This window comes from Pseudopipra pipra, chromosome 2 (assembly GCF_036250125.1).
Source record: "Pseudopipra pipra isolate bDixPip1 chromosome 2, bDixPip1.hap1, whole genome shotgun sequence".
Classification (NCBI taxonomy): Eukaryota; Metazoa; Chordata; class Aves; order Passeriformes; family Pipridae; genus Pseudopipra; species Pseudopipra pipra.
Genome location: NC_087550.1, coordinates 58,883,291 through 58,897,203, shown reverse-complemented (window position 1 = coordinate 58,897,203; position 13,913 = coordinate 58,883,291). Strand labels below are relative to the sequence as shown.

The 13,913-nt window shown below is 39.8% G+C and overlaps 1 long non-coding RNA gene across 2 annotated transcripts; it reads left to right on the top strand.

The window, feature by feature from the left end:
- Positions 1-3,500: 3,500 nt before the first annotated feature.
- LOC135409726 (uncharacterized) lies at positions 3,501-9,300 on the top strand. 2 transcript variants are annotated; one of them, XR_010428338.1, is made up of 4 exons: positions 3,501-4,673; positions 6,519-6,582; positions 6,685-6,814; positions 6,911-9,300. It is a non-coding gene; the product is annotated as an uncharacterized LOC135409726 (long non-coding RNA). The 2 variants fall into 2 exon arrangements; XR_010428337.1 differs by having other exon boundaries at positions 6,685-9,300.
- The last annotated feature ends 4,613 nt before the right edge of the window (positions 9,301-13,913 follow it).

Below are 13,913 nucleotides of genomic sequence, written 5' to 3'. Positions count from 1 at the left end.
AACTGAATCCTACTTAAAACGTGTTTAATACTGGCGGAACCAAGTGTACTGAAGCAATTGCAAGGACAGTCTGCATGGAGTCCATCTACTACCCTATGACTACAAGAGAAAGATGAAGTGGTAAAAGGAGCAATGAAATAAGAAAGAAAAAATTTTGACAAAACTTTCTGAAGAGGGAATGCTATTAGGATTATGAAAGAGTCTTGCTATAGAAATTACATCAGCACCTGCACTTTAAAAATTTGATAGCATAAGGCAATAACAAAAGTGATTTTCAACTCATTTGCATTGTAGATACTCACTTTCCATAAAGACCTTCTGCTCCCCCCTCTGATAACTGTATTTGTCCAAATTATTTATTGCAAAAGAAATACGAGATGAATTCAACTATTTCCCCCGTTTATAAATCATTTTCAAGCTTATCTTAATTTGTATGGAAGTATTCATTGCACATAAGTATTTGCCAACTAGTTTATGAGGACAAATTACAGATGACAACTTGTTCGTGAACACTTATTTCAACTCTTTATTACTCTTGAGTTGTGATTAGTCATCCATATCACATGGTATTGAACTGACTGTTACTTTTTAATCAAGAAAACAATGATTAATGATGGCAATTAACTGATAATGAGAAACAAGAATGATGTGAAGTTCAGGACTCACAAACATTTTTAAGTAAACCACCAAGCATTGGAAGATACACAGGAAACCAATATGAGTTTCCTATGAGTATGAATATGACTAAATAAGTTCATTGATGAAGGATGCATCTCCTCCAGGTTTTATTCCTAAAAATCCATGCTGCCATTGATACATGCAAATGTAATTTTGGGATGGTACTGAAGTAGTTTGTTGATCCATGTTGTATTTGCTTGTTTTCCAGGTGAAGGATGTTATTAACATTTTATTTTCTCCTGTGGCCTGCAGTACTCCTAGATGTAGTGTTTTGAGGACATCCTGGTAAGTCTGGTCCTGCACAATATGTAGTAGTCCCCAGCTTTGATCCTGGCTGGAGCTATACCAAAAAAAGATAAGACAACACAAAAGACAAGAAGCAGCTGTGCGGGTTGCAGACAAATAGTTGTTATTTTGAATTTACTTGGTTTAACTATCTACAGGGAACCCTGGAAGAAGCTTATTCTGGGCTATAAGAAGCAGAAGGTGTCACTGCTGAAAGAGTGAGTGATGCTTCATGGCTGTGACAGAAGCAGCTCTAAGCACTGTTATTTGAGTACCATTGCACTAGCAAATATGTGATAGAAATAAACTCACCTTCGCAGCAAAATGGGTGACAGTACTCCTAGAATATCTTTTAACATCTCTTCTTCTTCTGATTTAAGAAAGAAACAACACATAAAGCACTTAAATTTGTGATATTTCTGTAAATAATGCCTCTCTTGATGAAGGACAGCTTTTACCTTTTCTCAAATTAGTTGGGGGGAAAGTGAAGCAGAATATCCATTTACAATCTCTACAATCTCCTTGTAAACACATAATCTCCTGTGATAAGCCAAGCTATGAAAAAAATCCAACCTGATTACTCTTGATAGATGACAAAAATCCAGAAGAATATGGAGCCACCAGAAAAGCAGTGGAGCAATTGGTACTGCAGCCTTTCCCATGCTTTCAGGCTGTTCTTCCAGTCCCTATCTATTGCAAAAATGCAATGTTTTGGGATTTCTTCTTGACTTTCAGATGTAGTTGTAACTGGTGAATGTATTTGCAATGGACTGGGAAGCGGCAAAAGAGCACTGCTGTGTCCCCTCTCACTAAAAAAAAAACTTATAGACAAAATAAATGTAGAAAGACTATAATCATGATCAATTTACATGCATTTAAACATACAGACAGTATCGTGGGATCATAATTATAAAAATAATTGGTTTAATTACGTAAAAAAAGAAACATATACACTTTTTTTTATATAGATATATCAAGGTTTCAGTTTGGCTGTGCAATTATCATCACCTCAGGCAGTCAAAACAGCCTTAAACACCAAAAAAAGCCACCCCAATGCCCACTCCCCAGCAGTTAGAATAGATGAAATACTCCACAGAAAATGAAGCCTAGTTGTAGCGTAGGTATTTCTTCTCTCTTTAAGACTATGAAGGAGTTGAGTATAATGGATCATGAGCAGTGAGTCAGGTGAAGAGATGTTTGTAGCCACTCCTGAGCTGCATGAAGGGCACACACCTGGCAGTGCTGTGTCTCAGCTCTGCCCACCTGACCAAACCAGTGCAATAGTGTGCTTGTGAGAGTGGCTGATGGCAGGAGCCTAGGGAAGTTTATAGGGTTGGGATAAGTGTGTAACTGATATTCCTAAATGATTTCACTTAGGCTCTGACAGGCCAAAATGCCAGGACTTCCTTTACTGAAGATGGGAGTGCTGGATTTAACAGCTCTTGGTAAGTTTTTTCCTAGGGTTTTGCCTGTCAGTTCTTTAAGCTTGCTAAGCTTTCAGCATCTGTACTATCAAGTGACAGGGAGCTCCTCAGTTTACCTCCGTATGGTGCAAAGGAATATATGTCTGTGCATCCTCAGTACTTCTTCACTGGCCCTGGCTTTCTGCCTTGAATTCCCTCAGACCTGCTTTATTGCTGCAAACCTGTCTGGTAGTTGCTGGGCTCTCAGATGACCCTTGCTTCCCCAGACCTGCTCTGCTTGGGTATCAACGGACTGTGTCCCTGCAAGTGAGGACACTGTGCCTCTGCCTGCCTTGCTGCCACTCTCCACTTCCAGCCTCCCTCCTGCTGTGGAGCAGTCCTGGCTGTGCCCTGGCAGTGTTCCACTCACCAAGATGCAACTCTCACTCCTGTTTTGGACCTCTTGTATGCCAGTTCCCCTGGATGCTCAAGTCTTGGAAAGCAGAGTGATCAATTAATTTCCTTTCATTTTCCCAGGATTTTACAGAATTAATTTTTCTTTGTACCTTAGTTTCTCCATATAATAATTAGTAATAGAGTCCTTGCTTTCCTATGTGAAATCATTTATGATCTAAAGATGAATAGGGTTATGTAGGAGCTGCCTAGGCCTAAACCTTGAAGTATGTCCCACTGAAAACAGTAGGAGCAGACATCTCTGTACCTGTGTGCAACTGGCTCCTACTATAGCTAAGTTAGGGGAGCTAATTTTCCCTAGCTTCAGCAATCTAAATAATAGGCATTTAATATAAATTAGTCAACTGAGATACACGAGTAGTTTCAGACCACTTTAAAATCCCTGTGGTGTCCACAAAGAGAACCTAAATTAATTGCTTGGACGGCCAGACCTAACTGGTTGTTTTATGCTAGGTGTCAGAAAGTTAATGGCTAATATACTTGCGTCTGGACTGATGGATCCAGTATTAGGCATTGCTAATAAGTAAAGTATTTGCTTATAAATCATTAGAATAGCAATATTGTCCTGCTGCAGCCTTATAATGCTGCCAATTTAGCATGTGCCTGAAAGGGCCCTTTGGGTAAAAAAGGATTAAAAGATTAGAGATAAGATGAAGGTGATGTAATTCAAGAAATCTTCTTCTACATCTAGTCCAGATAACATTAATTCTGATTCTTCCTTAATTTACACTAAGTTAAAGAAAAGATGGCTTTGAATTGATAAAGATGATTTGTTCCTACTCTGCTGCACTTTAGTAATCTCAACTATATTTCAACCTGCCATGATGGTACTGAATATAAGGCATATTTAGCACTATGTGAACCTGAGTTATCTTCTTGGAATATACTTTATTAAAGAGACGAGTATTTTTACTGATATCTTTCTTTTTAGCAGGCTGAACTCTCTGGTCTCAGTCACAAAAGAATGTAATATTAAAGATTTTAATAAGGATGAGATAATATGACATTGAGATGTCCCTCATTTATTTGATTTTGGTTTAGATTATTAACCCTGGTTCTGTTTCAAGGAATGATTATAAAATTAAAACAAAAGCCCACAAACTCTATCCTTCAGATTTATTTCTCAGATATATTAGTTTCTTCTTATGGTTTCCATTCCTGGTGTTTAAATCTTAAAACCATTGCACATGAATGCTGCCATAAAACCTACAAAATGTCCAGACAGGTGAGCAAAGCAAATTGTATTCAGGTTTTACAAGAACCTGTACCAGGGATAAAATCAGACAGAAGTTGTTTATCTCATAGGGAAAACAAAGGAGAAAAAGAGGAGAAGTTTCCAAGGTATTGCAGAAGTTTATGCCTCCATTAAGACCAGCCATCTCACCACTCACTGTGTTACATTCGGGGAGCTTGAAGCAGCCTCCCCGCGGTTTCATTTGTTCGCAAAACATGCTAATGACAGTTTCATGATTAGAGCTAGCGAATATGAAACGTGTGGAATGAGATTGGGAGTAGACTCGAGAGAGCAACTAAATCTGCGGTGCGTAACCTTGCATAGTCACAGCTCTCTCCTCCCCCTGTCAGTGTCTGCTGTCCTATTATTTTTTCACAGGGAGGAGGGAAAAGCATCCTCGGGTCGCACCTGGGCTGCGGTTTTACCCGCTGGCGGCTGGACTGTCCCGCGGCGGGGGCGGGCGCCGAGCCCCCGCCGAGCCCGGGCGTCCGCGCTCTCCAAAACAGAGCCCCGGGCTCCCTCTGTAGTTCAAGCAGGGAATTCTATATACCTCCAGGAGCTGGTTCGTCCTGAAAAAAACCCAAGAGGGCGAGTCGTTTGTACGTGCGTGCGTGTGGCAAACGGGACAACGGCCTGGGGGCGGGGCAGGGGGGCTTAGGGGCTTCCCCGCACCACCCGAGTGGGGACGCATCAGGTCTGTCTTCTCCAGGGCTCTGATGGGGAGATCTACAGCAGGCAATAAAGTAGGCCTGCTAAGTCCTCAGCACAGGAAAGACATGGACCTGTTGGGGCAAATCCAGAGGAGGGCCACGAAGATGATCAGAGGGCTAGAACACCTCTCCTATGAAGACAGGCTGAGAGAGCTGGGATTGCTCAGCCTGGAGAGGAGAAGGCTCTGGGGAGACCTTGCAGCAGACTTCTAGTACCTAAAGGGGGCTTTTAAGAAAAATGGAGACAGACTTTTTACCAGGACATGTACTGATAGGACAAGGGGGTAATGGTTTTAAACAAAAAGATTCAGACTACATACAAGGAGGGTGTTTTTTATAATGATGGTGGTAAAACACTAGCACAGGTTGCCCAAAGAGTTGGTGGATATCCCATCCCTGGAAATGTTCAAGGTCAGGTTGGATGGGGCTCTGAGAAACCTGATCTAGTGGAAGATGTCTGATCATTGCAGGGGGATTGCACTAGATGACATTTAAAGGTTCCTTCTGACCCAAATTATTCTATGATTCTATGATTAAGCTGTAGGGTGTGTAATCCACATCAGGTCAATGCCTGATGCCCCAGGAGACACATCTACAATGTCTGCTCTAACTTGCCTGTCACTTCACGGGTGTAGCGTTGATCTTGCCTCAGAAAATGTCATTCTTTAAACTGCAGATGTCCTTCATTAGCACACGCTGCTTTGTTTGGAAATGGTTGGTGCATGTGCAAGAAAATAACGGGATGACCATGCACCCAGGGCAGTCAACCTGCAGGGGCGTGATGCCCAGAGCAAGTGTAATCTGAGATAGAATCAAAGAAAGTCCCAGAAGAGCTAACAGAAAACATTGCCATCTCAGGCTTGATTATGAAAAAATAAGACCAAGAAATAAGTCATGCACTGTTGGCCCTTAATTGCTAAACCATCATTGTCAAAAGCATATCTTGAAATGCTACAGTAGTTGTCAGCCCTGGTGGGCTAAAAGAAGCCTCCTGCCTTTATCAAGTAAAAAAGACATATTGGAAAAATCAAATCATTCACAGATGGGAGATTTTCTGTATAGAGCTTATAGAATAAAGAAATATTCATGATTCCTATAAAAAGACCTTGTTCAAAGATAATTTTGCCACTGTTGCTAGGACCAGAGGCCAACAAGTGGGGCAGAGTAACTGCTTCCCAGTACGTGCATTACTGCATAAGATCAGGATAATTCAGATATAACTAGACAAATACAAAGGAGCTGCACATCTCCTTTTGGCATCACTTCATAAAACTAAGTTTCTGCCATTTTCTAGCTGTGACTAATCTCTTCAGTCATTTGTGTTTCAGTACAACCGTGAGAGTCCTCTCTGAAATCAGAGTGAGCTAAAGGTTTTCTGCAGTTTTTTGGTGCTCTTTCCATGGAAGATGTGTTGCTCCTCTTCTCTGCTGCTTGACCTGAATGCTTCTGACTTTGAGAAGGTCCCCAAAGATGGGGATACCAAGTGCCCAAATGACTGATTCCTCTGAACTTCAGCCTCTTTATATGTAAAGAGAGAAAACCAGATTTGTTCATTCTGTAAATATGCAGGTTATACTGCAGCTAAGTATTGTGCAGAAGTTTGTGCTGTACTTACATTACAATTGAACTTTTCTTTAGTTCTTCCTCTTCGGTATTTTTTAATCTGAGTTATGTTTGCACCACACTGATATTTAAATCTTTGCAAATAAATAAGCAAAGATATTTTTTCCTCAGAGCCAAGTTCTTCTTTTCATTCTTCATCTCTTTGGTGTGAGGAAATGTCTACTTCCAATTTAAGGTAAATTTGCCTATTTTGCCAAATTAACAGATGAAAATATTGTCCTTAATTTTCTTGTGGTGTCTGGAAAAGAGAGTTTTAATGGTTTCCTTTTGTTTTTAGTGTCCATTCAGCTGCAGATCAACTGAGCATGAAGGACAGCAAAAGAGGAGACAGTGAATTAAATGACAGTCATTCTGTTATCAGTGGAGAAAGGCTAAAGAAGCCACCTTCAGAGATGATGGAAAATCAGGTTGGAAAGTATAAAATTTAACATCTCAGTTTTGGAGTGCAAGACATAAATGGAGGCAATGAACTGAAACAAACCTTATAATTCTCCTTTACAAAGGCCCTGGATGAGGAAAGGCAGGAATAGATTGAAAAGTAGAGATGTCTGACCCCCTAGTCATCATCGTCCCTGACTCACCAGTAAAACATCTCAGTGATGTTACACAGACATGAGGTAATCACAGGGTGGCATGATAAACACCTTCGAACCCCAAAGTTACTGGCTTCTGAGTGCTTCTTTTTTGGGTGCTCAGTTTGGCACACCTCAGAGAGGCTTGAGAGTGAGCAAGTGCTGAGCATTGCTTCATAAGGCTTCTTGAAGCTGAGTAGCAGAATACTCCTAAGGTGTTTGGTCCATGTCTGTCCATGTGTGTTGCGAAGTGCATGTCATATGTATGGGCACTATTTGCCTAAAATGAAAGAAAAATTGTCTGGAGAGTTTGTTAAAGTAAGGTAGAGAGCAGGTCTTTATTAAGGCCTTAAGGTGCATAAAATACATTCAACACACACATGCAGAATAACTGTTACAATTTTATAATACTGGCTAGTTATCCTATCTAACCATTACATCCTGGCCCAAAAACTGTACATCCCCCCACCCGCCCTCAGGCCCTCCCCTAGGCACGCCTCCCCAAGTTGGATTGGTGGTCCCAAGAAAACAATAGTTGGTCCCTCCTTCATCTTCATCATCCCTCTCTGTCCTGCTTGGCCCTCTTTCAAGGATCCTGGGTGTTCTCTAATAGTTTAGTCTAAAGTTTGATAAGGGGTGATCAAAATCTAGAATGGTGATAAAAGATTGTGGCCTTAGATACTTCCTAGAGTTAATTTTAGGTGGTGGCGTGGGCCCGGGCCGGCCCTGGGCGTGTGTGCGGCGGCCCGGCCCTGGGCGCTGGGGCCTGGCCCTGGGCGCGGAAAGGAGCGAGAGAATGGGAGCTTCACCTGTGCGGACAGTGCCATCGTGGGAGATGAGAGGGGAGCCCTGGAACACACAGAAGAGAAGGACAACTCTAAACCCGGGCAGATGGAGCTCGTTCAGCCCTGTAAGGCCATCCATCTAAGAGAAGGTCACTCTAAACAAACCCACGTCCTGAGGACCTTGCTGCCACCATCCAAGCTCGCTCGGCCCCGGCAGATGAACCTCAGGATTAAAGGGTGGGCTCAGTTCAGCGCACACTGTGTCTCACCTAAAAAATCCATTGCGCAGGCTCGAAAGCCTTACCCGCATTTGCAAAGCCCTGTATCACCAGCGCGCTTGTAACAAACATGGGCAGAGACCTTTCCCAAATCTTCATTCGTGAAGACTGGCCATGACTGACTGACTGACTGATAAATAAATGAATGAGATATATGAACAATTGAACTGCTGAGTGTTGAAGCACATGTATTTCATAGGTATATGCTTATTACAGCTCACTTCATGCAGGTGCTTCTAGGATCCTAGCATAATACCTGGTGACCTAGCATAATTTTAGGATATCTTATTGCCTGGAAAATTAGCCCAAAGAAATGTAGATATACTTATTTGTAACTATAATAAATAGATTTTGATAGAGTAAAAACACCTAAGATTTTCCTATTGTGTGATGTTGCTGTCCCAAGCATAAGGTTGCTACATTCAGCCATTGCTGATATATGAGAATATATTGTTTATGATTTAGTAAAACATATTAGATGATTGAATTCTAGAAAAATACCTCATATTAATTTAAAGGACTTCAAAATATTGCTTCCTTTCCAGATACTGTATCCTCTGCAAAGGAAAACACATACAAGTACGCAAAGAGCTGTAACAGTTCTTATGCCTTACAGCTGAACACAAGGAAAACACTTTCTCTACATTATGAAATTGATCATACAATCACATATTCTACAATACCAATTTATTAGCCCATACCTCCAGTTTGGAAAGTCTCATTTTCATTCCCAGCAGCCAAAGCAGAAAGAATGTAATTATCAAGCAAATATTCCTAAACCCCAAAGACTGCAGAGTATATTTAAAAGATTTCTAAATGACAGGTAGACCAGCTCAGTTACTGTCCCGTCAAGACAGCAGAGAGGATTAAATCACCCTTCACAGAACACTTTACCCCTAAGTGCCTCTGATATAGGAATATCATTCTGAAAGAGCAATGGAAAGATATCACAAAGTATCGTAAAATTGTACTGGGTACTTTTGTCTGTGTTTATGAGAAAGTGTTGCCAACTGAGTTGTGTAAATAAAATTCCAGCAAGATAAAATGTTACTTTAAATTATGGCAAAATCAATCAGTGTCTAGACAAATCGTCTTTTTAAAATCATCTTCTGTATTTTATCAATGAACCTGAAAACCATGTGAAAGTATGCAATTACTGCTGCTAGGAATTAGAAAGTAAATTAAACCAAGCCATGACTTCATTCTGAAATTATTATGTAAGTAAATAAAAAGATCTAAGTGTACATCTACAGTCAAACATATTCTGAAGTACTTATTGTGTGATATATCAGATGGCCTATTTATATTTTTGCTATTTAAAAATAGCATCAAATTGGCCTCAGGTCTGCATCTTTAACAGTGCAGGTAGACTTTAATGCCCACATGGCTGGATGAGTTCTCTGCTAATGAATGAGCAAAAGCTCTGTATTAGATCTCTAAGAAAATCATAAAAATAGCTGTGCTGGAGGCATGAGGAATGTAGGTTATTTAGGAAATTATTGGACATAGACATAATTATATACATCTCTCTGTATGCAAAAAGATAAAACTTTTCAGTATTTCTTTTCATGATTGTAGGGGGTCTGGCTGGGATGGAGTTAACATTCTTCATAGCAGCCCTTATGATTACCTGTGGTTTGGATTTGTGGATAAAGTAGCAATTTATTATTGTTGATAATACATCAATGCTTTGTCTATTAACGAACAATGCTTGCACACCTTCAAAACTTTCTCTTTTTTGCCACTCTTTCCCCAAAGTAATTAAGACTGTGATATGCAAGAAGTTGGCAGGGGGCACAGCCAGGACAGCTGATTTGAACTCTCCAAGTTGAATTCCCAAAGGTATATTCTACACCATATAATATCAGTTCCACCTGAAAATGTTTGGTGAAGAACTAAACTTTTTCTGGTCATTTCAGACAAGGCTAACTCAATTTTCGATGAAAAGCAATATCTGAGAGCTGTTTAATAGTGATTTTAGTTAAAAAAGATTAATTAAAATTGGGTACTGGACAACAAACTGCTGTCACTAGGCCAATTGATCCAGATGAAGATAATATGAGGACAGGCTTTGGGATCTCCACAATCAAACTAAATAAAGAAGGAATAGAGCAAAGATTTTCTATTTGTAAATGCACACTTGATCCTGGTATTTTCCTGGATCATTTTAGAAGGAGTTGCTTTTCACAGCAGAAAGACATAATTCAAGCACTTCACATCACCAAAAAAGATAAAAAAATATCCAAAGTATAATATAAATGATCGATGATCTGGGACCAGTAAGCTATTTTAGTGGATGAGTTAGGATGCTCTTTACACACCACTTGTATAGCTTAAAGCACTCCAGGGGAGGTAGCTACATTTTGGCTGCATATTCTTCTAAATTATATTTTTTTTTAGCTTTTAGTTACATTGTGTACTTACTTAGGCACTTTAGATATGATTTTTTGAAAACTGAGATGATTCTTGAATTAAAACCACTGAGATAAACACTGGCTCTTAACTTCAGGGTGATACACAGTTCAGAAATTCTGAGAGTCATCTCCTAATAAAAACTTCCCCAAACACCAAAGGCAGTTTGAAGTATGCTTCTCAGGGAAAATATATACCTACCTAAATCTTAGTCTAGAGTCAGAAGTTTGATCCATGTCCCTCAATAAACATAGTATTCTAAGTCACAGTAAAAATTAGATTGCTGTTAAATGGGATAATTTTTAGTGTTTTCAGTCTTCTTTCAGGTGTGTGTATATGAACCCTCTTTGATAGCTTGTGAGTGCTAGCAGCCTGTATGGTGCAACAGAGACCAGGGCCGGGAAAATGTGGTTTGGTTGATATGTGTGTTCTACCAGAGTATCGTTATTAAATAAGGCTTGACTGTCACAGGTACCAGCCTCATTTATTAAGGGAAGCCAATTTACCTGAACAAGCCTGTGAAGTATGACAGTATAGTTGCTACCTCATTTGCAGTTGCAATGTCCCAGATGAGACGTGTAAAAGTGGAGAGAAGGGTGGGATGAATAACTAGGATTAAGAGTCACTAGAGTCATCCCAGGGGAAGAAGCTGTCACTCTGGAACAGAACCCTTAGCTTGTTTGAAGCATATATATATATATATATATATATATATATATATATATATATATATATATATATATATATATAACATTTATTTTAGGCTGCTGTGGTGATTTATCTTAGCTACAATTTTGAGTCTAAAGGTAATAAGTAAGGCAGGCAATTTCCATGTACAGCCAATGACAAGAAGTAGGATCCTCCAGGGGGCAATTCAGACCATGCAAGTTAGATGCTAAAGTAGCTGAAAATGGATGATGTGGTTACCTCTTTCTCAACCTCATTTTCTTCATCCATTAAGGGGGGAAAATAGTATTTCTTTTTCTCCTCTCCCCCCACTATTTCATTACAAATTAATTGTTATTCAGTACAACTCCTCCAGCAGCACAAAGGCAACTTAAAACCCTGCATTTCCCATACATACTTTGTGTTCTAGGAGCGAACATATCCTGTGACCAATGAATGCTGGGAAGGAATACTGCTCCAGTATGAATGTCTTTGGCTATCTTGGTATTGCTAATGGGGAATAGAAAATAGTTTTCTAGAGCCTATTGTATTGATACACTAGCTATCTTGTTTGACCTTTGATGGTTGAACTGAATTGAATTGATCTCACTTGAGGAAGAGTTAATTTCTGAGATTTGTGGACCATGCATAGAAGCCATAAAGACTTGAAAGAAGACTTTGTGGTTCAAATCCAGTCCATAAAGGCCATATTGTTGGGCTCAGCATAAGGTGAAGGAACCCGTTCTTAACCAACATAACCAGCACATCCAGGCTCAGAGTTGGCATGCTAGGTACTCTGGCAACAATACAGTAAACATGGAGAATCAGCTGCTGTCTATCCTGTCAGCTGGTTTGAATAAAAGACAATAATCACTAAGTGTCTGTGCCTTCAGCAGATGCTCAAGGGCTCATTAACCTCAGCAGAACAGCAGACTCATTAGCAGGCTTGTCTATGGATTAACCATTCAAGACTGACAGAGATTGCATTTGGCCAGGGTAGGTTAAATTAACTCCATAAATTCATATTATTTTTATATTTTATAGAAGCTCGAGGATCTTTAGAAATAAAGTTCTGTAATTTTCTTCTATCACAGCCCAGCCAGGTTTTAGAAGGCCAGGCAGGGGTTCACTGTGGCTTAATTAGTGTGTCAAAACTGTCATCAAACTGGATTTGTCTCTAAAAAAAAATCAGGAATGCAAGTTATGGCTTGGTAATTTTACTCTTTTGTCCATCTGCCTTAAATATTGGTGGAAGCTCCAATGATAGTATGGAAACATGTCTAAGATGATTATTCTTCTGCCATTTGTCAGCTCTAAAATTGGGTTCTGGCCAACCCTCAGCCATCCTTGTCTTCGAGACACTTATAAAAGAAGACAATAATGGAGGCAAGGTTGAAAAAAAACTCCAATCAATTAGTTTAAAATCATAGTGATAACTCTACTTCACCATTAATTAGACCTCTCCACCTGTCTGTTTTTATTTCTTTGCTCCCAAAGGATGCCAAGAGGAATCAAGAGTGTCTTTCTTGAAAGTAAGAATAGCTCTGTGTTGTATATGGGCTGAGAAAGAAAATTCTGGTTTATTTGCAGATACAGACTTGAGGCAGAAGCCTCCTCTAAATCACTGAACTTGATGCAAATGTGAGAAATGAGCAGTGGTCAATTCATTATACAAATGGGGTTTGTTCTTTTCATTAACTGAAAAATAAACCAACGGATTCTTATTATTTGTTGCAAGTGACCATTAAAATAAAGATTTAAATGAAACTTGGATAAACACATTTTTCCCCTTTAGAATTTAGAAAGAACTCTTTGAGTAGAAGTAATTTTTACTGTCTTTATTCTTGCTTTGCACAGAACTAGGTAGTGAAGAATCAAGCTTGACAACCAGAGCAGGTATGAATTCAATGTCTCTTTAGGGCAGAAAGGAATCTCTGCCTGAGGTGCTGAATGCACACATTCACTTTAGTTACCTCAAAAATCAGGTGTTCTAAGTTTTTATCTCATGGAAGGATGCAGTTTTGCTTTAGGGGCTTTAGAGAAATATCTTGCTTGCTTAATTTTGGACACATCAGTTAGGCAGGCAGGTCTTCAAAGGTACCTGCCAGTCCTCGCTGACTATGTGGGGAATTTTGGCATGTGCTTTAGGAGCACTCCTTCTCTAAGCACCTGGAACTTAGGTGTGAATACGATGTTAGAGTTGGTCAGGTTAGTTGTCATCTGGTGTCATCTGTCTGCAGTCATATTTTGGGACACTAGGATAACACTGGCAGTAATTACTGAAGATCAAAGTTGGGGTGCAATTTACAACTAAATTTGTGTATACTAATGTAGCATATTCTATAGCACCTTTTTATTCTATGTTAAATCACCTCAATAAATCCAGCATCAGTAACACACACAGAACCCTGCAAAGACTGTAAGGGCAAATCATATCTACCACAGAAAGGTGACCTCAGAAGTTTAAGGTGGATGTCTTAAAGATGAAGGGGAGTTGTTTAGGAAAAAAGCTGACATCTGTGCTGTGTTGTAGGAGGAAAATATTGGCTGCATCTTTACTGGTGAATTAAGTGGTGTCAGAGTGTTTTCCTGGGTTTGGCACTTGACCGTCTGTATTTTCAATGTAGTCATTGAGAAAGGTTTGGCGCAGACCTAGTAGCAGCCTCTCACATAATTCCTGGGCACTGTTTGGGAATTAACATGCGCCATGGGTATTTCCAAGAAGCACATTGCCTGTGATGAGCCCATTTTGAAGAGCAAGAGAGTGGAACTCCATGTGGATACTGGCCCTTT